The sequence below is a fragment of the Tachyglossus aculeatus genome, chromosome 2 (assembly GCF_015852505.1).
Source record: "Tachyglossus aculeatus isolate mTacAcu1 chromosome 2, mTacAcu1.pri, whole genome shotgun sequence".
In the NCBI taxonomy this organism is placed as follows: domain Eukaryota; kingdom Metazoa; phylum Chordata; class Mammalia; order Monotremata; family Tachyglossidae; genus Tachyglossus; species Tachyglossus aculeatus.
Window position 1 is genome coordinate 16,414,682 of NC_052067.1, and position 27,747 is coordinate 16,442,428.

The window sequence follows — 27,747 nt, forward strand, 5'->3', positions numbered from 1 at the left end:
CAGATTGTCCCACGTGGGGCTCACAGTCTTAATCCTTAATTTACAGATGAGGTAACTGAGGCACAGAGAAGTTAAATGATTTACCCAAAGTCACACAGCTGACAATTGGCAGAGCCGGGATTTGAACCCATGACTTCTGACTCCCAAGCCCGTACTTGTTCCACTGAGCCATGCTGCTTCTCTAAGACTGCTTCTTTCTCTATGACTGTGGAAGAGCAGTTACACACTTGAGAAGCAGCACGGCCAAGTGGAAAGAACCCGGAGGTCAGAAGATTTGGGTTCTTAACCTGGCTCCGCCACTTATCAGGGCGACGTTGGGTGACGTCAGAGCACTTAACTGCTCTGTGACTCAGTTACTCATCTGCAAAGTGGGGATTAGGACTGTGAGTCCTTTTGGGGACAGCCTGTGTCCAACCTGATTACCTTGTTTCTATTCCAGCACTTAGTTCAGTACCCGGCACATAGTAAGTGCTTAACAAATACAATTATTCAGAAACGAAACAAAACCAAAAAATCCAAAACACGATGACTATGTAACTGCCGGAAAGCGCTTGGCAACTCTCGGTCTATTGTGAAATATGGGTGAAGGCACGGACAGTGGGATAAACAGTTTGAATTTTTTGAAGACTATGGACACCCATTTTTCACTTACCAGGGGGCCCCTTGGGAAAGCATTTTATTCTATAAGTTATCTGCCTCCTAAACCAAAGACTTCTCTTTTCCAGAGACTGTGAGCCGAATGGAGAACTCTTTAACTGAGAACGCTTTTGTGTTGATGTGATCAAGATCATTGTCACCTTCCTCATTATACATCACTCTACAGGTAGAGAACTTGTGCAACGAATAGAGAGAAAATCTACAAGGAAACAGGTTAAGAGGTGTTATCTAAATGTTGGCATCCAAAAGCCTGTCTCCAAGTGTGTCTGTTCGTGAGAGAGTCCAAACTTAATTTCTAAACTACAGTATGTTGGGTGATGAGGGCAGGAGGGGAAAAGTGAAAAAAAGTTCACACACGTCACACCCAAATTTTGATCAGCCCTTCAGAGAGCTATCCCCCCAAGTCAGAAGCCTCAGCTATCAGAAAAGTCACTGGAGAATGTCATAGGTGCCTGAACTTTAAATGTCACCTCTATAATTGAGAGGAAAGTGAAACTGAACTTTAATAAAGTATCCAAAAGGCTCTTCAAGGTCACGGGGCCCAGTAGGGTGATGTCTGTCACAATCTGGATCTCAGCTGTCCTTCTTTACTCAGTTTTATGGCTTCTCATCTACTTCCATTACTTATTCTGTTTTATGGCTGCAAATGATAAGATAAATTGGACTCTCTCTCATTTTTTTTTTCTAAGCATCGCTCAAGACTGTAAAACAAAACAAAGCCTTCCACTGGCATCTGCCTGCCCTGTCCTCATGGAACCCACAGAAATGATTTAAGAGGGAGACATTGCTAAATGCCAAAGAATGTGCCCGGGTGTCGGGGTGAAGCTGGAAATGGGCAAGCTAGCTGGATGTGCTGAAAGAAAAGCATGTAAACGTCCCTTCTGCTATGTTCCTTAGACTTTGTGTCTCTTGAAGAAACATGAGACCATGAAACCCATGAGGGATGGAGATTATAATAATAATAATAATAATAATGGCATTTGTTAAGCACTTACTATATGCAAAGCACTGTTCTAAGCACTGGGGAGGATACAAGGTGATCAGGTTACCCCACGGGGGGCCCACAGTTTTAATCCCCATTTTACAGATGAGGGAATTGAGGCCCAGAGAAGTGAATTGACTTGCCCAAGGTCACACAGCTGACATTTGGTGGAGCCGGGATTTGAACCCATGACCTCTGACTCCCAAGCCCGGGCTCTTTCCAATGAGCCACGATTATTCCAACCTGATTATTATCTTCTACCTACCCCCAGGGTTTGGTGCAGTGGTTGGTGGGGAGTAAGCACTTAGATATCACAATCATTATGGCTTCCTCCAATCTGGGTCTGAAAACCCCACCCCAAAACTACTCCACGTCTTCCCAAATATACACTGATTCTCCCCAGCTAACCTTTCCCAGTCCTAATCATCCCTCCTAAAAAGAGGAGGACCCACAACAAAAAACAGGGCTCTAAACAGGGAGAGAGTCACCAGCCCAACCCAGATTAGAAATGATAAGGTTAAAGCAGTGGGATCCTTAATAACATGTCCATTTCTCTCTGCTGCTTCTCCCTCTGGGATTAGAGCCTGTGTGCTGACTGTTGAAAAATCAGTCATTAACCGCCAGGAAATGACTTCCCCATCAATCAGAACACTGCTCAGCCATGTTTCAGCTTTTTTTCCCCTTTCTCTGGGTAATTATTCTCATCCACCACTGATTACAGTTTATAATAGCCATAATTCTCTCAAAATCAATCATTACTTTATTTAACCACAGGGTTACCGCTGGAAACATGAGGGAACGCAGATATCCCGGGTTGGGTTTAATTTTGGGGGAAATTGGCTGCTTCATCTGGATTTCATTTCACCATCTTTGTGTAAGAATCAAAGCTGGAAGTTTAATACAAAGCAGTTTGTTCTCCCCTGCCCGCCAGCCTCCTGCTCGCCGCTTCGGGGCGGGGAGAAGAGGTGGCAGGTTGGATGGTGAGGAGATCGGTTGGATGATCCGGGCTGATGTGACCCAGATTTTCCAAGCGTGCTGCTTGGAGAGGGTGGAGGGGCTGGGGAGTTGCTTACTGCTGGCATGAGCGCTTCCCGGGCACATATGATGGGTTCCGTATTTCCAAACGTAGCACGAAGCCCACTGCGACCCCCACTTTCCAGGGCCTGGCATCCATTGCTTCCAGAAACATTCATTCATTCATTCAATCATATTTATTGAGCGCTTACTGTGTGCAGAGCTCTGTACTAAGCGCTTAGGAAGTATAAGTTGGCAACATATAGAGACGGTACCTACTCAACAACGGGCTCACAGTCTAGAAGCAGCATGGCTTACTGTGGATAGAGCACAGGCTTCGAAGTCAGAAGGACCTGGGTTCTAATCCCGATTCCTCCACATATTGGCTGGACTACTCACATCACTTCTCTGGGCCTCAGTTCCTTCATCTGTAAAATGGGGATTAAGAGTGTGAGCCCCACGTGGGACAAGGACTGTGTCTGACTAGATTAACTCATATCAGAGCTTAGTAGAGAGCTTGGCACATAGTAAGCACTTAACAAGCACTGTTTTTCTTTTAATGGCATTTGTTAAGCGCTTACTATGTGCAAAGCACTGTTCTAAGCGCTGATATGAGTTAATCTAGTCAGACACAGTACCGTTATTATTATTATCATTATTGTTATTATTATTAGAGGACAAACTGCATCTCTCCTTCGGAGCAGCCAACCCCAGCCGGATCTCTGGGTTCTAAGACCCGGATAAGGTTAAAGGAGGGGAAGGGGTTGGGAACTCCTGGCAATGTCAGCAGCCTTGTTCTCACTCGGGATCTGCTTTATCTCGGGCCCCAAGTATTTCAAAATCACAATAGTGGCCAAAAAGATGCCCCGAGAAGGAAGAAAAGCCGCGTGTCAATTCCGGCGGCAGAATAATGAGAATTTGATTCACTTCATCGAAATTCCCCGGTGCCGAAGAGCTGCTCTGTTGGTTCATTAACTTGCCGTACCTTGCACTGCTGCTGAGATTCGGGAGAGGACACTCAGTTTGAAGATGCTCGTTCCACTGTTCTGCAACAGATTGGCTCGGCCGAGAATTCGCTTGTGCCCCCTGACCTTGATGGAGTGTGCGTTTTTTGTTGTTTTGTTATTTTTTTTTGTGTGTGTGTGTGTGTATTCATTCATTCAATCTTATTTATTAAGTGCTTAATGTGTGCAGAGCACTGTACTAAGCGCTTGGGAAGTTCGAGTTTGCAACATATAGAAACGGTCCCTACCCAACAGCGGGCTCACAGTCTAGAAGGAGGAGACAGGCAATGAAACAAAACATATTAACAAAATAAAATAAATAGAATAGTTAATATGTACAAGTAAAATAAATAAATAAATAGAGTAATAAATATGTGCAAACATATATACGGGTGCTGTGGGGAGGGGAATGAGGTAAGGCAGGCGGATGGGGAGGGGGAGGAGGAGAAGCACTTACTATATGCCCATGGAAAATCGTTACAGGCAGGGAACATGTCCACTAATTCTGTTGTATTGTACTCTCCTAAGAATTTAGTAAGTGCTCTGGATAGAGTAACCTCTCAAAAAATACCTCTGATTGATTCATTGATGTGTGTGTGTGTGTGTGTGTGTGTGTGTGTGTGTGTGTGTGTGTTTGTTTGTTCTCCCCCTTCTAGACCGTGAGCCCGTTGTTGGGTAGGGACCGTCTCTATATGTTGCCAACTTGTACTTCCCAAGCGCGTAGTACAGTGCTCTGCACACAGTAAGTGCTCAATAAATACTATTGAATGAATGAATGTTGGCACATGGGTGTACCTGATACATAGGTCTATCAGTGTTGCCTAGAGAAAAGAGCTAGTGCATGTCATAGGTCCCGGGTTCTAATTCTGCTTTGCATCGTGTCTGCTGTGTGACCTTGGGCAAATTACTTAACTTCTCTGTGCCTCAGTTCCCTCATCTGCAAAATGAGGATTCAATCCCTGTTTTCCCTTCTACTTAGAATGTGAATCCCATGTGGGACATAATTATCTTCTATCTACCCCAGAGTTTGGTACAGTGCTTGGCACATAGTAAGCACTTGACAAATACCATTGTTATTATTATCATTGTTGTTGTTGTCGTCATCAGGAATCAGGGCTGATGGAATGATGAAGAAGGAGAAGGCAACTCAACTCACAAGATGTAAAGTTTTATGGAGACACTGTGAGCAAATGAGGACAAAGAGTGTAAGAGAAAGAGAGCCAGAGAGAGAGACAGAGACAGAGAGTGAGTGTATATGTGTGTGTGTTCATGCATTGTTTGTGTGGTTACATTCATTCAATCATATTTATTGAGCGCTTACTGTGTGCAGAGCACTGTACTAAGTGTTTAGCACTGTACTAAGTGCTTGCATGTGTTTAATGAGAGGGACACAGTGGCATGAGTGACAGGGAATGAAGCAGACTCTCTCTCCTGCCCCAAAGGGTTGATAGATGTTTCCATCAGGAGGGCAAGCCTTGTGTAGTTGCAGACATCTGTTGACTCTGTAGATAGAGAGGTTCAGCTGACTAGAGCCCCTAATAACTACCCAATTAACTGAAGGGGGAGGAAGCAGGATGTGCTCCATGTTGCTGCACCTATGACTGACCAGATCTCTGGAACTGTGGAATTTTTTCCAAGGCCACGTTCAGAGAGGAACACTGTTTCCCTTGGAAAAGGGTTGTCATGAGCCCTTTGCTTTCCCCTTTCCCCTATAAGGTCGGTTAGTGGCAGGTCTGCTTCCAAGGCCCAAAGGAAGTGTCAAACAAGAGTGCAGCTACGAGGAGGAGTAAGAGAAAAACCAAGCTCGCTTGCTGCCTCTCCTGAGCAAGGAAGTGTTTATATGAGGTTCATTCATTCATTCATTCAATTGTATTTATTGAGCGCTTACTGTGCACAGAGCACTGTACTAAGCGCTTGAGAAGTACAAGTTGGCAACATATAGAGACGGTCCCTACCCAGCGGTGGGCTCACAGTCTAGAAGGGGGAGACAGAGAACAAAACAAAGCATATTAACAAAATAAAATAAATAGAATAAATATGTACAAATAAAATAGAGTAATAAATACATACAAACAGGAGATAAGACGAGGGGAATGGAGAGGGGGAGGAGGGGGAGAGGAAGAAGGGGGCTCAGTATGGGAAGGCCTCCTGGAGGAGTTGAGCTCTCAGTAGGGCTTTGAAGGGAGGAAGAGAGCTAGCTTGGCAGATGTGCGGAGGGAGGGCATTCCAGGCCAGTGGGAGGACGTGGGCCGGGGTTCGACGGCGGGACAGGTGAGAATGAGGCACAGTGAGGAGATTAGCGGCAGAGGAGCGGAGGGTGCAGGCTGGGCTGGAGAAGGAGAGAAGGGAGGTGAGGTAGGAGGGGGCAAGGGGATGGACAGCCTTGAAGCCAAGGGTGAGGAGTTTCTGCCTGATGCGTAGGTTGATTGGTAGCCACTGGAGATTTTTGAGGAGGGGAGTAACATGCCCAGAGCATTTCTGGACAAAGACAATCCGGGCAGTGGCGTGAAGTATGGATTGAAGAGGGGAGAGACAGGAGGATGGGAGATCGGAGAGGACGCTGGATACTGAGGTTCTGGCTACGAACACTGGGCTGGGAAGCGGTTTGGCCCAGTAGAAATAGCGCAGGCCTGGAACCAGGGGTCTTTGGTCCTAATCTTGGCTCTGCCACTTGCATGCTGTGTGACCTTAAGCAAGTCACTTAACTTCTCATTGCCTCAGTTTCTCAACCATCTAATAGAGGTAAACCCCTGTCCTTTTTATTTAGACTGTGAGCCTCATGTGGGACAGGGACTGTGTCCAGCCTGATTAATTTATATCTACCCCAGCACTTAGAATGGTGATTAACGCATAGTAAGTACTTAATAAATATTATTATTATTATTATTACTATATCTTCCTGGCATGCTAGCCTCCTAAGAAGATTTATGCTGCAGTCAATCTGTAAACTCCTTCTAGACTGAAAGCTTGCTGTGGGCAGGGAAATTTTCTTTTTACTTTTATATTGTACTCTCCCAAGCACTTTAGTATAGTGCTCTGCACCTAGTAAGTGCTCAATACATAATACAACTGAATGAATGAATGAATTAATTAATTAATTAATAATTCTGGCCCCAGTAGGTCACTCAACCTTGCTCAAGACCCTAAATTGGAGTTACCTTGCTGAAGCCTGGATATTCAACCCTGCCTTTGGCAGAGAAGTGCCCGTTTTTCAAAAAAAGGATTTCTTTGAATTTCCATTTTTTTAATTGTATTTGTTAAGAACTTAATATGTGCCAGGTACTATAGTAAGTACTGGGAATAGATACAAAATAATCACGTTGGACACTGTCCGTGTCCCACATGGGGTTCACGGTCCTAATCATCGTTATACAGATGAGGTAAACTGAGGGACAGTGAAGTTAAATAACTTGTCCAAGGTGAGCCAGCAACCAAGCAGTGAAATCGGGATTAGAATCCAGGTCCTCTGTTTCCTAGGCCCGTGTCCTTTGCACTGGGACACACTGTTTCGGTTAACATTACTTAGAGGCGGTGAACCGAAAGGAGTCAGTCTATGGCATTCACTGGGAGAGTTTAAAATATTTGGATGGGAAGGCAGACCAGAAAGACATGGAAGGATGGGATCATAGAATACAATAATAAAAGCTGGTCGAAGGGAGCCTTCTCTAGGGAAGGGGGAAGACTCTAGAGAGAGGAAAGAAGGAAATGGAGGCAATGACACCAGGAGGAAACCAATAGTACCTTTTTTGTTAAAGTTCCAGAGAAAACCGATCAACGACCCAAGGAAGACCACCCAGGGAGAAGAAGAAAACATAATGTAATATGGCTGGGGTGAGTGGAGGAACAGAATTCAGAGAGAACTCCGCAAAGCCCAGAGACTTAAGGCCTTTAAAAGTCAATTCCATCTGACCGTGGTAAGTCAAAGTCATTGCTTACCTGGGACCGAAGGAAAAGATGTGAAAGATCTTCTCTCGGTGCCAGAATTAGATTATGTTTTTTTGAATGACGAGAGAGGCACAGAGATGGAATACGAAGTAACTTTTCTTGGTCTGTAGGTCAAAGAAGCCACTCTCAAATGGCCTTTTCTTTTATTTATTTTAATGCTAAAATGGAAAAAAAAAATACCTGACGTCTTTCTGGAACGGTAGCTAATGGATGTAAAATGGAAAGGTGAATCAATGAGTCTCATTCATATTTATAAGCAGAAGAATAAAGTTGGTGGGGAAAAGTCATAAAATGCAGGCAGTGTTTTCCTATCACTGCAAGGATTTTGTTTAGGGGAGGTTTTCATTGGGTAGGAGGAACCTGCCAGATTAGGGGATATCAGAAGGTATGTAAAAGGTATTATATTTAGATGTATGTTCCTACATATCCTTCAGTGTAGTTCATTAGAAGTTCTGGAGCCCTTTTTAGTAAGCACTTACCAAACATTATTATAATTATTTACTTCCCAAATGGGTGCTCAAAAATGCTACTCCTCCTTCTGATTGGCCCAGGAGTGGGCCTGATTCATTCATTCATTCAATCGTATTTATTGAGCACTTACTGTGTGCAGAGCACTGTACTAAGCGCTTGGGAAGTACAAGTTGGATTTAAAGCAGCTGCCTGGGTTTGCTGGCATCTCTGCCCTGCAATACTACTGGTCAATTGGGCAGATGGAAAGGCATCAAGGTTTCCAAAGCAGGTTTCGGGTAGGACCAGTGGCCCGTGGCATCAGAGACATCACCCCAGTCTGCAGGTGGCCATTCCTCCCGGCCTTGGCTCGGAGTTAAAAATCAAAGTGACAGATCTTTGTGCTGGCTTGGATTCCAGGGGGATAGTTCCCCTAGAAAAATCTTCTCTAAAATTTGTATTGTCTCATGCCAATCTATGGGGAGAGTGTTGGGGTGTTTTCTCAGGCAAACATTTTCATATTTCTATCTCACCGGTGCAGATGGATCAGGCAGTGGAAATTAATGACATTCCAAGCCACTACAGTGCTGATCTACTTAACAATCCAATTTCTAGGACGTTTTAGAAGTTGTTAGCTGACTGCCAGAAATGAGGATCATTAAAAATAGATTCACAGCTGTTCAGGAAACCAGAGATATAATTTTACCTTCATTATGCCTTATTGCAGATGCTATTGATTCAATCTCGTTGCATTTTAGCATACAATATCAGTTCATAGCGTCTTTGACTTTGGAAATTGGGAACTGTGTTTATTCTTCTTATTCTTTTAACAGGAGACATGTCTGGACTGAAAGCAATAAAGATATTTAAGTGGGAGATGGAACAGTAGACAAGATGGTCTGATAGTCGAAACCAGGGGCTGACCTCACAAGTGGCTCTTGGCTATCGTGGCTCCCAGATGTCACCGAGTAGGTGGGTACATCCATCAGAGTTATGATCGGCTCAGTTAATAATAATAATAATAATGGCATTTGTTAAGTGCTTACAATGTGAAAAGCACTGTTCTAGCGCTGGGGAGGTTACAAGGTGTTCAGGTTGTCCCCCTTGGGACTCACAGTCTTCATCCCCATTTTACAGATGAGGTAACTGAGGCACAGAGAAGTTAAGTGACTTGCCCGAAGTCACACAGCTGACAATTGGCAGGGCCGGCATTTGAACCCATGACCTCTGACTCCCAAGCCTGGGCTCTTTCCACTGAGCCACGCTGCTTCTCATTCAATCATTTAACCGATCGCCCCGGTTTCTGTGGCCTTTCTGGAAACTTCTCTGCGCCTCGGTTACCTCATCTGTAACTGAGATTAACATGTTAAAACCTTGAGTCCCATGTCGAACATGGACTGTGTCTAACCTGATTAGCTTATACCTACCCCAGTACTTAAAACAGTGTCCAGAACATAGTAAGCGCTTAACAAATACCGTAATAGTATTAATGAGTGTCTACCATCTGCACAGAACTCAGATGGGTACAATGAGGGCATCCCCCTCGTCCCCCTCTCCATCCCCCCCATCTTACCTCCTTCCCTTCCCCACAGCACCTGTATATATGTATATATGTTTGTACATATTTATTGCTCTATTTATTTATTTATTTATCTTATACATATCTATTCTATTTATTTTATTTTGTCAGTATGTTTGGTTTTGTTCTCTGTCTCCCCCTTCTAGACTGTGAGCCTGCTGTTGGGTAGGGACTGTCTCTATGTGTTGCCGACTTATACTTCCCAAGAGCTTAGTACAGTGCTCTGCACACAGTAAGCGCTCAATAAATACGATTGATTGATTGATTGATCTCGCCGATCCTTTTCTTTTGCTCTCTCAGTCCCGGCTGAGTGAGCTTCCTGATCTACAAATGCACTAATTTCAGCCCCACCATCATGGCTATCACCACATCTCCCTGGACCTGCTCCAGACTCCAGGAGCACTGGGTGGAAGGCCCAGGGTCATGGCTGTATTTATTCACATAATTGTCCCACTTTGGGGCATAATTTTTGCAACCTTTAAACAGGAGAGGGGCTATTATGTGAGGAATTACATACAGCAGTAAGGAGAGCAGGAGAAGAAGAGAAGGAATAAAGAGAAGAGGGGAGAAGGAAGAGAAATGTAAGCAGGCATGTGAAACCACATCACTCTTGTCTCTGCTCTCTTAAGCGCTGTGTTTATTGTAGCCTCCCTTCTCCTCTTCCTACCGTGAAATTGGCCCAGTGCTCTGCACAAAGTAAGCGCTCAATAAATACGATTGAATGAATGAATGAATGAATGAGCTATTCTGATCCTTCTCCTCTTCTTACCTCACCATTCACCACTCCCACTGCTTACACAAATATTCCTTTAACTCTTCCTCAAATCTGTTGGAGAGAGGTGGGAGATATTATGTGGTGAAGGCAACGAAACAAATAAATGTGGCAGATAAGGTGGTACGGCAAAATTCTAGGCCAATCTGGAAGCTTCCCATGATGTACTGGAGTGCATTCAGGCTTCCGTCGGCAGACACCAGCAAGAATCCAGCGTGGCTCAGTGGAAAGAGCGCGGGCTTTGGAGTCAGAGGTCAGGCGTTCAAATCCCGGCTCCACCAACTGTCAGCTGTGTGACTTTGGGCAAGTCACTTCACTTCTCTGTGCCTCAGTTACCTCATCTGTAAAATGGGGATTAAGACTGTGAGCCCCCCATGGGACAACCTGATCACCTTGTGACCTCCCCAGTGCTTAGAACAGTGCTTTGCACATAGTCAGTGTTTAATAAATGCCATCATTATTATTATTATTATCCAGCCTCATTGCTTCCTTGCCCTTAGTGGTCACTGAAGCAATTCCAGTCAATCCATCAAACATATTTATTGAGTGCTTACTGTGTGAAGAGCACTGTACTAAGCACTTGAGAGAATACAGTATAAAAGAGTTAGTGGACATGTTTCTTACCCACAATGAGCTTACAATCTAGAGAGGGAGACGGACATTAAGTATCTAAATTAGGGATATGGATGTAAGTGTTGTGGGGCTGAGGGAGGGGTGAATAAAGGGTGGCGTAGAAGAGAATGAGAGAAAAGGAAATGAAGGCTTAGCTAGGGAAGGGCTGCTGGAAGGTCACGTAACTAGTGTCCACACCAGAGACTCCTTCATTATCATAATTTATCCGTCGAAGCACTTAACCTCTCTTCCATAGCTCTGTCCAATTTGAACACCCTGGAGATGGCAAAGCATATTACCAAACATGGCACAGGAGCTTAGCAAAGCACCTCACTCTGTCCAGAAGGATGGAACCTCTTTTCCTGGCCCCTAGAACAAAGTTCTTCCTTCTTGACAGCACCAAGCTAAGCCTGCAATGCAAAGAGCAGGCTACCAGGAGCTTGGAAAAACACAAGGAAAAATTAGACCCACTCTCTGCAATCAAACAATCAGTTGTATTTATTGAGCGCTTGCTGTGTGCAGAGCACTGTACTAAGCGCTTGGGAAGTACAAGTTGGCAACATATAGAGACGGTCCCTACCCAACAACGGGCTCACAGTCTAGAAAGGGGACAGACAACAGAACAAAACATATTAACAAAATAAAATAAATAGAATAGATATGTACAAGTAGAATAAATAAATAGAGTAATAAATGCGAATAAACATATATACCTATATACAGGTGCTGTGGGGAAGGGAAGGAGATAAGGTGGAAGGGGAGGAGGGGGAGAGGAAGGAGGGGGCTCAAGAAGCTAAAGAAGAAGCTAAATCAAGAAGCTAAAGTCTAATGGAGATGGTTATAGATCATAATTGAGACTAAGAATAATAATAATGGCATTTATTAAGCGATTGTTATGTGCAAGGTGATCAGGTTGTCCCACTAGGGTGCTCACAGTCTTAATCTCCATTTTACAGATGAGGGAACTGAGGCACAGAGAAGTGAAGTGACTTGCCCAAAGTCACACAACTGACAATTGGCAGAGCAGGGATTTGAACCCATGACCTCTGACTCCAAGACCCGGGCTCTTTCCACTGAGCCACGCTGCTTCTCTGAGAATCAATCAATCATTCAATCGTATTTATTGAGCACTTACTGTGTGCAGAGCACTGTACTAAGCGCTTGGGAAGTACAAGTTGGCAACATATAGAGACGGTCCCTACCCAACAGTGGGCTCAAAGAGAGTAGTAGAGATCTCAGGGATTTCTCCCTGCACCTTGAGAGGCCTGGATCTCCCGTTCTATTGGGGAAGACTGTTGGTTCTCAAGGACAAGAGGAGGAATCAGTCAAATCAGTCAATCAGTGGTACTGACTGAGCACTTACTGTGTGCAAAGTGCTGAACTAGCACTTGGGAGAGTCCAAGAAAGAAGGTGGACATGTGTTCCCTGCCCTTAAGTAGCTTCCAAATCACAGCAGCTGTAGTGACTTGGCTGAACAGTTGGCTGTAATGTATTGATTAATAATAATAATAATAATAATAATAATAATAATAATAATAATAATAATGGCATTTATTAAGTGCTTACTATGTGCAATTACTCTATTTTACTTGTACATATCTATTCTATTTATTTTATTTTGTTAGTATGTTTGGTTTTGTTCTCGGTCTCCCCCTTTTAGACTGTGAGCCCACTGTTGGGTAGGGGCTGTCTCTATATGTTGCCAACTTGTACTTCCCAAGCACTTAGTACAGTGCTCTGCACACAGTAAGCGCTCAATAAATACGATTGATGATGATTTATTTATTTTACTTGTACATATCTATTCTATTTATTTTATTTTGTTAGTATGTTTGGTTTTGCTCTCTGTCTCCCCCTTTAAGACTGTGAGCCCACTGTTGGGTAGGGACTGTCTCTATATGTTGCCAACTTGTACTTCCCAAGTGCTTAGTACAGTGCTCTGCATACAGTAAGCGCTCAATAAATACGACTGATTGATTGACTGATTGCAAAGTACTGTTCTAAGCACTGGGGAGGTTACAAGGTGATCGGGGTGTCCCACGGGGGGCTCACAGTCTTAAACCCCATTTTACAGATGAGGGAACTGAGGCCCAGAAAAGTTAAGTGACTTGCCCAAAGTCACAGAGCTGACAAGCGGTGGAGCCGGGACTTGAACCCATAAACTCTGACTCCAAAGCCCGTGCTCTTTCCACTGAGCCACGCAAAATTACGGTATTTGCTAAGTGACCAACTACGTGCCAAGCACTTTACTAAGCGCTGGGGGGATGGGGTGTAAACATACTGGGCTGGACACAATCCCTGTCCCACATGGAGCTTAAAGTCTTAATCCCCGTTTTACAGATGAGGGAACTGAGGCGCAGAGAAGTTAAGTGAATTGCCCAAGGTCACACAGCAGACAAGTTGTGGAGCCGGGATTTGGAACCCAGGTCCTTCTGACTCCTAGCCCTGTGCTCTATCCACTGAGCCACACTGTTTCTCTTCTCGTTGCTGCCTCTTCCCTCATGAGCCTCTCTTCACCCTAAATGCTCCTGCTAGCCTGATGAAGCCCCCACTTCTTCCCCACCCCAACCCAGTGAAGGGAGAGTGCCCACACCTCCGCTGGAATACTCATAATAATGATCATAACTGTGGTATTTGCCAAGCGCTTACTATGTGTCAGGCACTATACTAAGCACCGGGGTGGATGCAAGCAAATCGTGTTGGACGCAGCCCCTGTCCCACGTGGGCTCACGGTCTCAACCCCCATTTAGCAGATGAGGTAACTGAGGTAGAGAAGCAACGTGGCTCAGTGGAAAGAGCCCGGGCTTTGGAGTCAGAGGTCACGGGTTCAAATCCCGGCTCCACCAGTTCTCAGCTGTGTGACTTTGGGCAAGTCACTTCACTTCTCTGTGCTCAGTTACCTCATCTGTAAAATGGAGATTAAGACTGTGAGCCCCCCAGGGGACAACCTGATCACCTTGTAACCTCCCCAGTGCTTAGAACAGTGCTTTGCACATAGTAAGTGCTTAATAAATGCCATTATTATTATTATTACAGAGAAGTGACTTGCCCCAGGTCAAACAGCAGACAAGTGGCAGAGCTGGGATTAGAACCCATCACCTTCTGATTCCCAGGCCCGTTCTCTATTCATTCATTCATTCAATCGTATTTATTGAGCGCTTATTGTGTGCAGAGCACTGTACTAAGCACTTGGGAAGTACAAGTTGATCCATTACACCATGCTGCTTCTCTTCCCAAGCTATGACAGACAATTCTTCTCCCCCACTTTCAAAGCCTTAATTCATTCATTCATTCATTCAATCGTATTTATTGAGCGCTTATTGTGCGCAGAGCACTGTACTAAGCACTTGGGAAGTACAAGTTGATCCATTACACCATGCTGCTTCTCTTCCCAAGCTATGACAGACAATTCCTCTCCCCGAGCTTTCAAAGCCTTAATTCATTCATTCATTCATTCAATTGTGTTTATTGAGCGCTTACTGTGTGCAGAGCACTGTACTAAGCACTTGGGAAGTACAACTTGGCAACATATAGAGATGGTTCCTACCCAACAACGGGCTCACAGTCTGAAAGGGGGAGACAGAGAACAAAACATAACATATTAACAAAATAAAATAAAGAGAATAGTAAATATGTACAAGTAAAATAAATAGAGTAATAAATCTGCACAAATATATATCCAGGTGCTGTGGGGAGGGGAAGGAGGTAGGGTGGGGGGGATGGGGAGGGGGAGAGGAAGGTGGGGGCTCAGTCTGGGAAGGCCTGCTGGAGGAGGTGAGCTCTCAGTAGGGCTTTGAAGGGAGGAAGAGAGCTAGCTTGGTGGATGTGTGGAGGGAGGACATTCCAGGCCATGGGAAGGACGTGGGCCAGGGGTTGACGGTGGGACAGGCGAGAACGAGGCCCAGTGAGGAGGTTAGCGGCAGAGGAGCGGAGGGTGCGGGCTGGGCTGGAGAAGGAAAGAAGGGAGGTGAGGTAGGAGGGGGCGAGGGGATGGACAGCCTGGAAGCCCAGGGTGAGGAGTTTTTGCCTGTTGTGTAGGTTGACTGGTAGCCACTGGAGATTTTTGAGGAGGGGAGTAACATGCCCAGAGCATTTCTGCACAAAGATGATCCTGGCAGCAGTGTGAAGTATAGACTGAAGTGGGGAGAGACAGGAGGATTTATTTATATCAGTGTCTGTATCCTCCTTCAGACTGTAAGCTACTTGTGGACAGGGACTGTATCCACAGAGAAGCAGCGTGGCCAAGTGGATAGAGCATGGAGCTGGGGTTCTAGTCCTGGCTCCACCACTTGCCTGCTGTTGGGTAGGGATTGTCTCTGTTTGTTGCCAAATTGTACTTCCCAAGCGCTTAGTACAGTGCTCTGCACACAGGAAGCCCTCAATAAATACGGCTGAATGAATGAATGAATGTTGTGTGACCTTGGGAAAGTCACTTAACTTCTCCGTGCCTCAGTTACCTCATCTGTAAAATGGGGATTTCCCCAATGCTTAGAACCGTGCCTGGCACACAGTAAGCACTTAACAAAATATCATAAAAATAGTGTCTGTTTATTGCTATATCGTACCCTCCTAAGCACTTAGCACAGTGTTCTGCACACAGTAAGCCCTCAGTAAATCTGATTTCCTGCCTGAGTGATTGCAGAGACCACTCCCTGGTCCTGACTGTGAATCTCTTTTTCCTGGCCCACTGTCTTCTAGGTGATAACAACCCGCTGTTGGGTAGGGACCGTCCTATATGTTGCCAACTTGTACTTTCCAAGCACTTAGTACAGCGCTCTGCACACAGTAAGCACTCAATGAATACGATTGAATGAATGAATGAACCCTTGTGCTAAGCAGCAGGCAAAGTGAATGGCTTTTTAATACCTTCACAGAGGTAACTCGAGGCCAATATTTTTGCCAAGTAGATTTAGTAAGCAAACCTATTCCAGAGGCAATTTTGACCCTTTCTTCCGGTGAACCCCTCACCATTTTGCTCTCTGTGCGAACCTGCTTCTGAATCTGCCATGCAATTTGAGATCTACTTGAAAAATATTTTGCTTTTCGGCAAGCCATCCAAAAGTGATCTCTGCTCTCCTAGGCAGTTCTGTGTTTTCCTGGCAGTGCTTACTACCGCACAGGGATGGAATCAACAGGCTGCTGGGTGAAAGTACATTTTCTCGCTTCCAAACCTTTCTTCCAAGTGTCACAAATGTCACTCGGTGGTAAATATCAATCAATCAATCGTATTTATTGCCAGGCTTAATTAATATTAATTAGTATTAATTAATTAATTAATATGCCAGGCTTATTATGTTAGATAGAAAAGTTGCGGGGAAGTTAGATGATTTGTTGACAGTCCTGTCCTAGCTTTGGAAGTCAATGGTCCCACTGGGGCAGAATGCAATGAGAAAGTAGACTGGCAGGGGTGCAGCGACTTGAATGGTGTGTATATCGATCAGTCAATTGTATTTTTTGAGCGCTTCCTGTGTGCAGAGCACTGTACTAAGCGCATGGAAGAGTACAATATAACAACAAGCAGAATCGTTCCCTGCCCACACTGAGCTTACAGTCTAGAGGGGGAAACAGACGTTAATATCAATAAATAAATACCAGACATGAGCCCAAGTGCTGTGGGGCTGGGAGGGGGATGAATAAAGGGAGCAAGTCAGGGTGACGCAGAAGGGAGTTGGAGAAGAGGAAAGGAGGGATTAGTTGGGAAGGCTTCTTGGAGGAGATGTGTCTTCAAAAGGGGTGATTTATCTGTCGGATTTGAAAAGGGAGGGCGTTACACGCCAGAGGCAGGACATGGGCGAGGGGTCCACGGTGAGTTAGATGAGATCGAGGGACGGTGAAAAGGTTGGCAATCAGAGGAAACAAAGTGTGCCCTATGGGTTGTAGTAGGAGAGTAGTGAGGTGAGATAGGAGGGGACAAGGGGCTTAAGTGCTTTAAAGCCAATGGTGAGGAGTTACTGTTCGATGTAGAGGTGGATGGGCAACCAGTGGAGGCTCTTGAGGAAAGGGGAAACATGGGCTGAACGTTTTTGTAGAATTCAATAAATCTGTTTTTGAATTGGAGATTAGGACTGTGAGCCCTAAGGAGGACAGGGACTATGTCTAACCTGATTATCGTATCTACCCCAGCACTAAGAACAATGCCTAGCACATAGTAAGAATTTACCAAACACCGCAATTATTATTATTATTAGTTTTATACCAGGAATCTGGTTTTCAGCTGGTCTGTCCCCATGCAACATGGATATCAATCAATCAATCAATCAATCAATCGTATTTATTGAGCGCTTACTGTGTGCAGAGCACTGTACTAAGCGCTTGGGAAGTACAAGTTGGCAACATATAGAGACAGTCCCTACCCAACAGTGGGCTCACAGTCTAAAACGGATCAATGGTATTTATTCAGCACTTACTGTTGCATGCAGATAAGCACTGGGGAGCACTGCCAGATATGTTATCACTGAACCTACCCAAATCTTCTCCAGGCCAAGAGTGCTGTTTTGAATAATAATAATAATGGCATTTATTAAGCGCTTACTATGTGCAAAGCACTGTTCTAAGCACTGGGGAAGCTACAAGGTGATCAGGTTGTCCCACGGGAGGCTCACAGTCTTCATCCCCATTTACAGATGAGGGAACTGAGGCACAGAGAAGTGAAATGACTTGCCCAAAGTCACACAGCTGACAAGTGGTGGAGCCGGGTTTTGAACCCATGACCTCTGACTCCAAATCCCGGGCTCTTTCCACTGAGCCACGCTGCTTTGGAGGTGCAGAGAAATTCTAGGCACATTTGCCTAGACTGTGCCTAGTGTGTCTAGTTCTTCTAGACTGTGAGCCTGTTGTTGGGTAGGGACCGTCTCTATATGTTGCCAACTTGTACTTCCCAAGCGCTTAGTACAGTGCTCTGCACACAGTAAGCGCTCAATAAATACGATTGATTGATTTGGGAGTCTCCCATGATGCACTGGGGTTTCATAATAATGATGGCATTTGTTAAGCGCTTACTACGTGCCACATGCTGTTCTAAGCTCTGAGGGGATACAAAGTAATGAGATTGTCCCACATGGGGCTCACAGTCTTAACCCCCATTTTACAGATGAGGTAACTGAGGCCCAGAGAAGTTAAGTGACCTGCCCAAAGTCACACAGTTGACAAGCGGCAGAGCAGGGATTAGAACCCACGACCTCTGACTTCCAAGCCTGGGCTCTTTCCACTGAGCCACGCTGCTTCTCGTAGCATATAAGTAAGGAATCATTGCCCCAGACTGCCCCCACAAAGGTAATTCTCTCCAGCTAAATCAATTAATCAATCATATTTATTGAGTGCTTACTGTGTGCAGAGCACTGTACTAGAGAAGCAGCATGGCTCAGTGGAAAAAGCCCAGGCTTTGGAGTCAGAGGTCATGGGTTCAAATCCCGGCTCCGCCAATTGTCAGCTGTGTGCCTTTGGGCAAGTCACAACTTCTCTGTGCCTCAGTTACCTCATCTGTAAAACGGGGATTAAGATTGTGAGCCCCACGTGGGACAACCTGATCGCCTTGTAACCTCCCCAGCACTTAGGGCAGTGCTTTGCACATAGTAAGTGCTTAACAAATGCCATTATTTTTATTATTACAATGTAACAGAGTTAGTAGACACATTCCCTGCCCACGAGGAAGTTCCAATAATTCCTCCCAAGGATTCCTATTGACTTATGCAGGATGAGAAATTAGCCTGGTACTCATAGCTACATACGTTATGTCACGAAATGATCCGGATAGTTTGTATCTAGCTACAGTTTTTGACACTAATTGAGGAGTACAGACGCCAACGTGAAAGCACAAGGATTTAGTGCAAATGTTCTAAATAAACCTGTGGAAAAACAACTTCATCGGATTCACAAATACGAGCCCATTTTTCACCTTCATCTGCGGTATTTACTTTTCGATTCTTTCCCATAATTATAAGAAAGGTATAGCTTTTAGTCCCGCAGACGACACAGAATTACAGTGCTCCTCGATTAAGAGCGAATTAAAATTTAAGTTGCACGCTCTCTTGCGAGGATCTGAGACAGAGACGGCTAAAAATGATGAAACTCAACCTGGGCGAATAATTCATTTAAATTGCCCCAAAAATGCTTCATGTGAGAAATGCAACTAATAAATCTGTATGCTGGAAGGAAACATATAAAAATGAAAAGCTACCCAGCCTCACATCTGAGACAATTTTACAGAGGCACGCAGACCTGCTTTAGATGGTTTAAAAGAAGAATAAAACAAGAAATGAGTCCCAACACGCCATCTCAGTGCCTCTAAAACTCTCCATTAAACTTGCAATTAAACAAAAAGAAAATAAAAAAAAACCAAAACGCAGAAAACTAACAGGATTGCGCCACCTGGTGTCGATTCTTAAGAAAGGCAGAGGTTGCTTTATACGCCCTCTGGCGGTCAAACAGAGATTTCTTTTTCATCATCAATCGTATTTATTGAGCGCTTACTGTGTGCAGAGCACTGTACTAAGCGCTTGGGAAGTACAAGTTGGCAACATATAGAGACAGTCCCTACCCAATAGTGGGCTCACAGTCTACTATTTTCATTCATTCATTCATCCAATCGTATTTATTGAGTGCTTGCTGTGTGCAGAGCACTGTACTACTACTACTACTACTACTACTACTACTACCACTAATAATAATGGCATTTGTTAAGCGCTTACTATGTGCAAAGCACTGTTTTAAGCGCTGGGGGGGGGATACAGTGTGATCAAGTTGTCCCACGTGGGGCTCACAGTCTTAATCCCCATTTTTCCAAGATGAGGTAACTGAGGCTCAGAGAAGTTAAGTGACTTGCCCAAGGTCACACAGCAGACTTGTGGTGGAGTCGGGATTCGAACCCATGACCTCTGACTCCAAAGCCCGTGCTCTTTCCACTGAGCCACGCTGCTTCTCGTAAGTCCAACTTGGCAACATCTAGAGACGGTCTCTACCCAACAGCAGGCTCGCAGTCTAGAAGGGGGAGACAGAGAACAAAACAAAGCATATTAACAGAGAAAATAAATAGAATATATGTGTACAAGTAAAATAAATAAGTAAATAGAGTAATGAATATGTACAAACATATTTACATATTATATACTGGTGCTGTGGGGAGGGGAAGGAGGTAAGGCGGGGGGGGGGAGGGGGAGGGAGAGGAGGGGAAGAGGAAGGAGGGGGCTCAGTGTGGGAAGGCCTCCCGGAGGAGGTGAGCTCTCAGTAGGGCTTTGAAGGGAGGAAGAGAGCTAGCTTTTTGTTTTTTCGTTGGTGGAAAGGAGAAGATGACTAGGAAAAGATCCCTTTCCCTAGCCTGGATAATCTCCCCTTTTGAAATAACAAGACTACAATTGAAAGAGATTTAAAAATCTCTCTTGACTAAAATTTTAAAGATGACTGTTTAGATTATTCATTCAATCATATTTATTGAGTGCTTACTGTGTGCAGAGCACTGCACTAAGTGCTTGGGAAGTACAAGTTGGCAACAAATAGATACGGTCCCTACCCAACAACGGGCTCACAGTCTAGATTACTCTCTTTAAAGCCCCAGTACAAACCTTTTCTCTCCCTCTTTTACCTTGTATCTACCTTAGCGCTTAGTACAGCATTCGACATATAGTAAGTGCTTAATAAATACCATAATGCTTATTGTCATGCAGTTATAATAATCATGATGATGATGATAATTCATTCATTCATTCAGTTGTATTTATTGAGCACTTACTGTGTGCCAAGCACTGTACTAAGCGCTTGAATAATTATGATGATAATCGTTAAGCACTTACTATGTGCCAAGCACTGTTCTAAGCACTGGAACAGATACAACGTTATCAGGTTGCCCCACATGGGGCTCACAGTCTTAATCCCCATTTTACAGGTGAGGTGACTGAGGCACGGAGAGGTTAAGTGACTTGCCCAAAGCCACACAGCTGACAAGTGGCGGAGCAGGGATTAGAACCCATGACCTCTGACTCCCAAGCCTGTGATCTTTCCATTAAGCCACACTGCCTCTCTAATAATAATAATGATAATAATAACCTGGGCATCCGTCAAAAGTGTCGCAGCTTTTGGAATACAATCATGTTGATGGAATTAACTTGGAGAGAAGCAGTGCAGCACAGGCCTTGGAGTCATTGGATGTGGGTTCGAATCCTGACTCTGCCACTTGTCTGCTTTGTGACCTTGGGTAAATCACTTCTTTGTGCCTCAGTTACCTCACCTGTAAAATGGAAATTGAGACTATGACCCCCGTGTGAGACATGGATTTTGTCCAACCTGATGAGCTTGCGGCTACCCCGGTGCTTAGTACATTCCCGTCACATAGCAAGCACTTAACAAATGCCACAGTTATTATTTTTATCATTATTCCAGGCTGGGGTTAGCTGGAAGGATAGAGTGCAACTGAAGGATGATTCAGGGCACAGCACATATACACAGCACCTGTATATATGTATATATGGTTGCACATATTTATTACTCTATTTATTTATTTATTTATTTTACTTGTACATTTCTATCCTATTTATTTTATTTTGTTGGTATGTTTGGTTTTGTTCTCTGTCTCCCCCTTTTAGACTGTGAGCCCACTGTTGGGTAGGGACTGTCTCTATGTGTTGCCAATTTGTACTTCCCAAGCGCTTAGTACAGTGCTCTGCACATAGTAAGTGCTCAATAAATATGATTGATTGATTGATTGATTGATTGATTCAGGGCCCAGTGATTCAAACGGAAATGCCAATGGCTGCAAATCAATAGGTTTAAGGACATTCTTGAGGCACAGTTATTTGTTGGGCAATTGGGTTATAAATGTTCCCTTTGAGGAGAAGAGGGGACAAGGGAGTGCCAGCCACTCTTGGTTTTCATCGGAGTGGGATGAAGACACGACTCTCCTCTGGATCTCACTTTGTCCATTTGGAGGCAGGAGATGTGGCCTGGGGTTGTTTCTCAAGATTTCTTTCCGGCCTAAAATTCCAGTTGCTGCCCAAATCCTCTTGGGGAAAAACTAATATTCAAGTCCAAGCAGATATCCACACCACCAGGCCCATAGTGGAATTGGTTCAACCCTGGTATCCTGATGATAGTGTTGCTTTCTCCTGTTTGACAGGCTGCATTTCAGTCTTTCCCAACCCTAAATCTGCCCTCCGTACCCCGCTGACAGATCTCGGGATGATCCCGGCACCCAAGGTGGCTGAGAGACTGTAAGGTGAAAAGTTAGCCCAGGACACTTCTAGATTGTAAGCATCTTGAGGGACAGGATCATGTCTACTAACTGCATTGGATTTTACTCTCCCAAGCACTTAGTAAGCAGAGCACACAGTAATCTCTCAGTAAATACCACTGATTGCTTGCTTTCTTGCTTGATATTGAATCACACTCTCCCAAGCGCTTAACGCAGTGTTCTGAACGTAGGAAACTTTCAATAAATACCCGTGAGCAGCAGCTGCCTATCAGGAAGATCCTTGGATAGAGCAGGAAGCAAACCGGAGGACACAACCTCATGACCTGTCTTTCTGCACTGCCTCAACCTCATCCTTTTAGGTTCATCCAAGTTCCATCACAGCAAAAAGCGCAGGTATCAAATCTCCTTAAAGTACCCAATCTGCGTTAGCACTATAAGATGAAGTTGGATTTTGCGAAAACTTTCAACCCGCTCAGAGGTTTGTCTTGGGGGTAAAACCTACCCTCTCTCTCTCGCTCTTTAAAAGCACATTTAGAGCCTCGGAATATAGGCGATCACAGGGAACGCCAAAGGATGGACACTGTTTGACCAGAAGGAACCAGCATATCCATTCTGAGTCCACATTTAGATTGACTTCTTGACTTCTTTAGAAACCCTTGAGCTGGGCCAACACTGATCTTGTCTGCTTGGGGCTGGATTTGGGCTCCCCCCTACTCCTCATTCGCACCTCCACCCATGTCGCCGAGGCTGTTTCTGGCCTGGGGGAGGGAGAGATCGATTAAACAGCTCATGCTGATCGTGTGCCCAGATGCAAATCAATTCATTGATCATATTCATTGAGTGTTCACTGTGTGCGGAGCTACTATCATCATCATCATCAATTGTATTTATTGAGCGCTTACTATGTGCAGAGCACTGTATTAAGCGCTTGGGAAGTACAAATTGTTAACATATTGAGACAGTCCCTACCCAACAGTGGGCTCACAGTCTAAAAGGGGGAGACGGAGAACAAAACCAAACATACTAACAAAATAAAATAAATAGAATAGATATGTACAAATAAAATAAATAAATAAATAGAGTAAAAAATATGTACAAACATATATACATATAGCTACTATGACTCTAGACCATGAGCTTCTTGTGGGTAGGAAACCTGTCGACCACCTCTGTTGTAGTGTGAGCTCCCAAGTGCTTAGTACAGTGCTCTGCACACAGTAAGTGCTCAATAAATACAGCTGATTGATGGATTGATGACTGCACACATGCAGAGCCTGGGCTCCTTACCCACACAGAGCTTGTGAGGCCTGGGCTTTCTTCTAGTTCACTAGGCTCCGTGATGTGGTCTAAGGAGCTCTTATTGGGCTCCAGCGATCCAGGGGGAGAATTTGATTCCATATAGAGCTCAACTTACCTCTCAGGATCGCACCTGGAGAGTTTCCAGTACTCGCCCAGTCTCGACTATGGGAGGGAGAGTCAAGCAGAGTCCCACCCATTCCATTCCTAGCTTGGCCAGTGGCTAACAATTGGAAGGCCATCTGCTATAAGTCAAAACTCACCTATGCCGGGCAGTAAAAGCATGGAGGAGAGTTGAGGACGGAGACTCAGGTTGACTGCATGGAAGAAGGCGATGGTCAACCATGTCCATATTTCAACCACGAAAACTCTACGGATCAGCTACCAGAATGGTTGTAGTTGGAGAGAGGGGGCTCTGGGAGAGGTGTGTCCATGGAGTAATCCGCACATCTGCTGCAGCTGCATTTATAGAGCTGCCATGCTATTCACCTGAAAGAGCCCAAGTGGAAACCCCTCGTATTATAGTGGAGCATTCTCTGTATTTGTTGAGATACGTTTGCTCTGGGTTAATTAACTGATTTGGTTTGGGAGCACAAAGTCACAGACCACCGGGCTTTTCTTCCTCCAGGATTGGGGAACGGCCTTGGTGCTTCAGTTGAGGAGACTATGCTGACTTGCCTGTGCTTTCCCCAGCCCTTCTCCCCATTCCAGACCCCCAATTTCCCCCACCCCTTAATTCTTCTCCTTCCTGCCAGTCCCCACTCCCATAGAGCTTTAATTCTATTTGTTCTGGCGATTTGGACGCCTGTCTACATGTTTTGTTTTGTTGTCTGTCTCCCGCTTCTAGACTGTGAGCCCATTGTTGGGTAGGGACCATCTCTATATGTTGCCGACTTGTACTTTCCAAGCGCTTAGTACAGTACTCTGCACACAGAAAGCGCTCAATAAATACAATTGAATGAATGAATGAATCCCCCAACTGCTCCCCCACCCCCCCCTCCCCCTGTCCCCCTCACTCCCCTGAGCCCTCCCACCCCCTCCCCTTTATCCCAGACGCTTTCCACCTTATTACTGCCAGATAGAGTGCCCACCCTAATCATAATCTTTAAAATTTGCATTGAAGGTGTCTATAACTGGAATTTCCTCATTATTTTAATGTCCTTCTAGTCGGAGTTTCATGGGCCTATTACGTGCAAATTAGAAACATATTATTCTACCAGTAAAGCTTTTCTTTCAAATGCATAGAATTTTATAACCTGTCACAACCTATTAAAATCGGAATTGTTTGCACCGAAACCAACACTTTCCTATACGGAGATGTCAAAGGATCTTAATTTCAGCTAATTCTGGCATCCAAATTGAGTCTCTTTTGCTTAATAGCTGGCAGTGGTCTTTCCAGTAAAATGGTTCCAGGAACAACTGGAAATTACTAAGGCGATAGCATGTTTTCTTAGATCAGTATCACCTCTGAAATGTGAAGCTTTTGCCAGATCTGGCCTTGCTTGGACGTCTGATTTTTTCCAAACAAAATTCCCTGAAAAGTTCTGAAATACCGAGAAGGCTCGACGGAACTAGACAGTGAGAGTGATAAGGGGAGCAAATGGATCATGTGCGTGTCTGAGATGGGTGAGCGTGTGTGTGCACGCGTGTGTCACTGTGTGTTTGTGTGCATGTGTGTGTTTGTGCGAAAGATAGAAACCCTCTGAGAATTTTAGAGTTTCAAGTGAACCACTTCCAAATAAGGAGAACTTTGCTTCCATATCTTTGGAATCCTTTCCTCCGTTTGCGGTGGTTACAGGATTTTGGACTCATTTGCTCCTCTTGGGCTCGGGACATTATCCTGGTTTTTACTGTTGCATGTCCCACTGCAATAAAAGGGCACTGTTCCTCTTCACCTCAATCCCCCAAGTCACTGCACTGGTGGAAACCAGATTGCTCCGCTTTCACAGTCAAGAGCCCCGGCTTGGAAGTCAGAGGTCATGGGTTCTAATCCCGCCTCTGCCGCTTCATTCATTCATTCAATCATATTTATTGAGGGCTTACCGTGTGCAGAGCACTGTACTAAGTGCTTGGGAAGTACAAGTTGGCAACATATGAGACGGTCCCTATCCAACAGTGGGCTCACAGTCTAGAAGGGACTGTCAGCTGGGTGACTTTGGGCAAGTCACTTCACTTCTCTGTGCCTCAGTTACCTCATCAGTAAAATGGGGATTAAGACTGTGAGCCCCCCGTGGGACAACCTGATCACCTTGTATCTCCCGCCTAGAGCTTAAAACAGTGCTTTGTACATATTCATTCATTCTTTCAATAGTGTTTATTGAGCACTTACTGTGTGCAGAGCACTGTACTAAAAGCGCTTGAGAAGTACAGGTTGGCAACATATAGAGACGGCCCCTACCCAACAATGGGCTCATAGTCTAGAAGGGGAAGACAGGCAACAAAAAAAAAACATGTGGACAGGTGTCAAGTCATCAGAATAAATAGAAGTAAAGCTAGATGCACATCATTAACAAAATAAATAGAATAGTAAATATATACAAGGAAAATGAATAGAGTAATAAATCTGTACAAACATGTATACAGGTGCTGTGGGGAGGGGAAGGAGGAAGGGCAGGGGGATGGGGAGGAGGAGAGGAAAAAGGGGGCTCAGTCTGGAGCTTCTCTTTTATAACCTAGTTAAAAAGTGCAAGGGCCCAGGAGAAAGACGACCCGGGTTCAAAACCCAATTTTTGCCACTTGTTTGTTGTGCTGTGTGTCGTCACATAAATTCCGACCCTCAGTTTCCTCATCTGCAAAATGGGGATTCAGTACCTGTTCTCCCTCCCCCTTAGACTGTGAGCCCCATGAAGGACAGGGACTGTGTCCATTCTGGTTACCCGATTATCTTGTATCTATTCCAGCAATTAACTAATGATGGCCCACGCTCCAGCTTTTACAGTGAGTATCAATTTTGCAGCCAAATAACTTTGCAACCTGTTTTCTGTTTCTGTTTTCTAGGATTGTCAACTCTTCTTGGATTTGTGATTCCCAGGCAGTTCTCTTCTCCAAGGCAGTTCTTGAAGGTATCTTGCTGTTTAATCTAATAGTAATAATATTTGGGGTATTTATTAGCCACTTACTATGTGCCAAGTACTGAGCTCTGCTTTGGGACAGATATAGTCCCAATCCTATACCAGGCTCACAGTTGAATCGGGAGGGAGAGCAGGTTCTATATCCCCATTTCACACATGGAGAAACTGGGGCACAGAAAGGTTAAGTCACACGATCAAAGTTGCACAGCAGGCAAGTGGCGAAAGAAGAATATGAACCCAGGTAATAACAATAATAATAATAATGTTGGTATTTGTTAAGTGCTTACTATGAGCCAAGCACTGTTCTAAGCGCTGGGGTAGGTACAAGGTAATCAGGTTGTCCCACGTGGGGCTCACAGTCTTCATCCCCATTTTACAGATAAGGGAACTGAGGCCCAGAGAAGTTAAGTGACTTGCCCGAGGTCACACAGCTGACAAGTGGCGGAGCCGGGATTAGACCCCACGACCTCTGGCTCCCCAGCCCGTGCTCTTTCCACTGAGCCACGCTGCTTCTCCAGATGTGGTGACTCTCAGTCCTGAGCGCTTTCCACAAATGTGTACTGAACTTCTTTAGAATCGAGTAGCTGAGGGGGACCTTTCAATTTCTGCGGACAAGCAGCCCCGACGGTGACTCCAAGAGACACTGAGGCAGTTGCATCCGAGGGAGAAATTTATCCAATATACACTCTTGCTCACAGTGACCTCTGTTAAGTCTTGCTTGTTTCCATCTTCATCATCCATAATTCCCACCTTCTTTACGTGTGCCTGAAGTCAGCTATTATTACTCTATTTATTTTACTTGTACATATTTACTATTCTATTTATTTTATTTTGTTAATATGTTATGTTTTGTTGTCTGTCTCCCCCTTTGAGACTGTGAGCCCGTTGTTGGGTAGGGACCGTCTCTATATGTTGCCAACTTGTACTTCCCAAGTGCTTAGTACAGTGCTCTGCACACAGTAAGCGCTCAATAAACACGATTGAATGAATGAATGAATGCTGTGTGACCTTGGGAAAGTCACTTAACTTCTCTGTGCCTCAGTTACCTCATTTGTAAAATGGAGATTACCCCGGAGAGGAATTGACAAGGTTGATGCTGAGGTTTTACTTCTCCGTTGGCCTTTTGTTCTTTATATCATGAATGAGGTCCACCTATTTAAGTCACTTTTAATTGTCCCTTTAAAACTCG

General features: G+C 44.7%; 1 long non-coding RNA gene and 1 other non-coding gene across 2 annotated transcripts; both read left to right on the forward strand.

Annotated features, from left to right (window-relative positions):
- Window positions 1–731: 731 nt before the first annotated feature.
- LOC119922645 lies at window positions 732–26,554 on the forward strand. The gene is made up of 5 exons (XR_005448680.1): window positions 732–870; window positions 4,765–4,902; window positions 7,413–7,571; window positions 8,883–9,021; window positions 26,485–26,554. It is a non-coding gene; the product is annotated as an uncharacterized LOC119922645 (long non-coding RNA).
- LOC119924960 lies at window positions 23,603–23,740 on the forward strand. Its single transcript, XR_005449635.1, has one exon. It is a non-coding gene; the product is annotated as a small nucleolar RNA SNORA7 (small nucleolar RNA).
- Window positions 26,555–27,747: the final 1,193 nt, after the last annotated feature.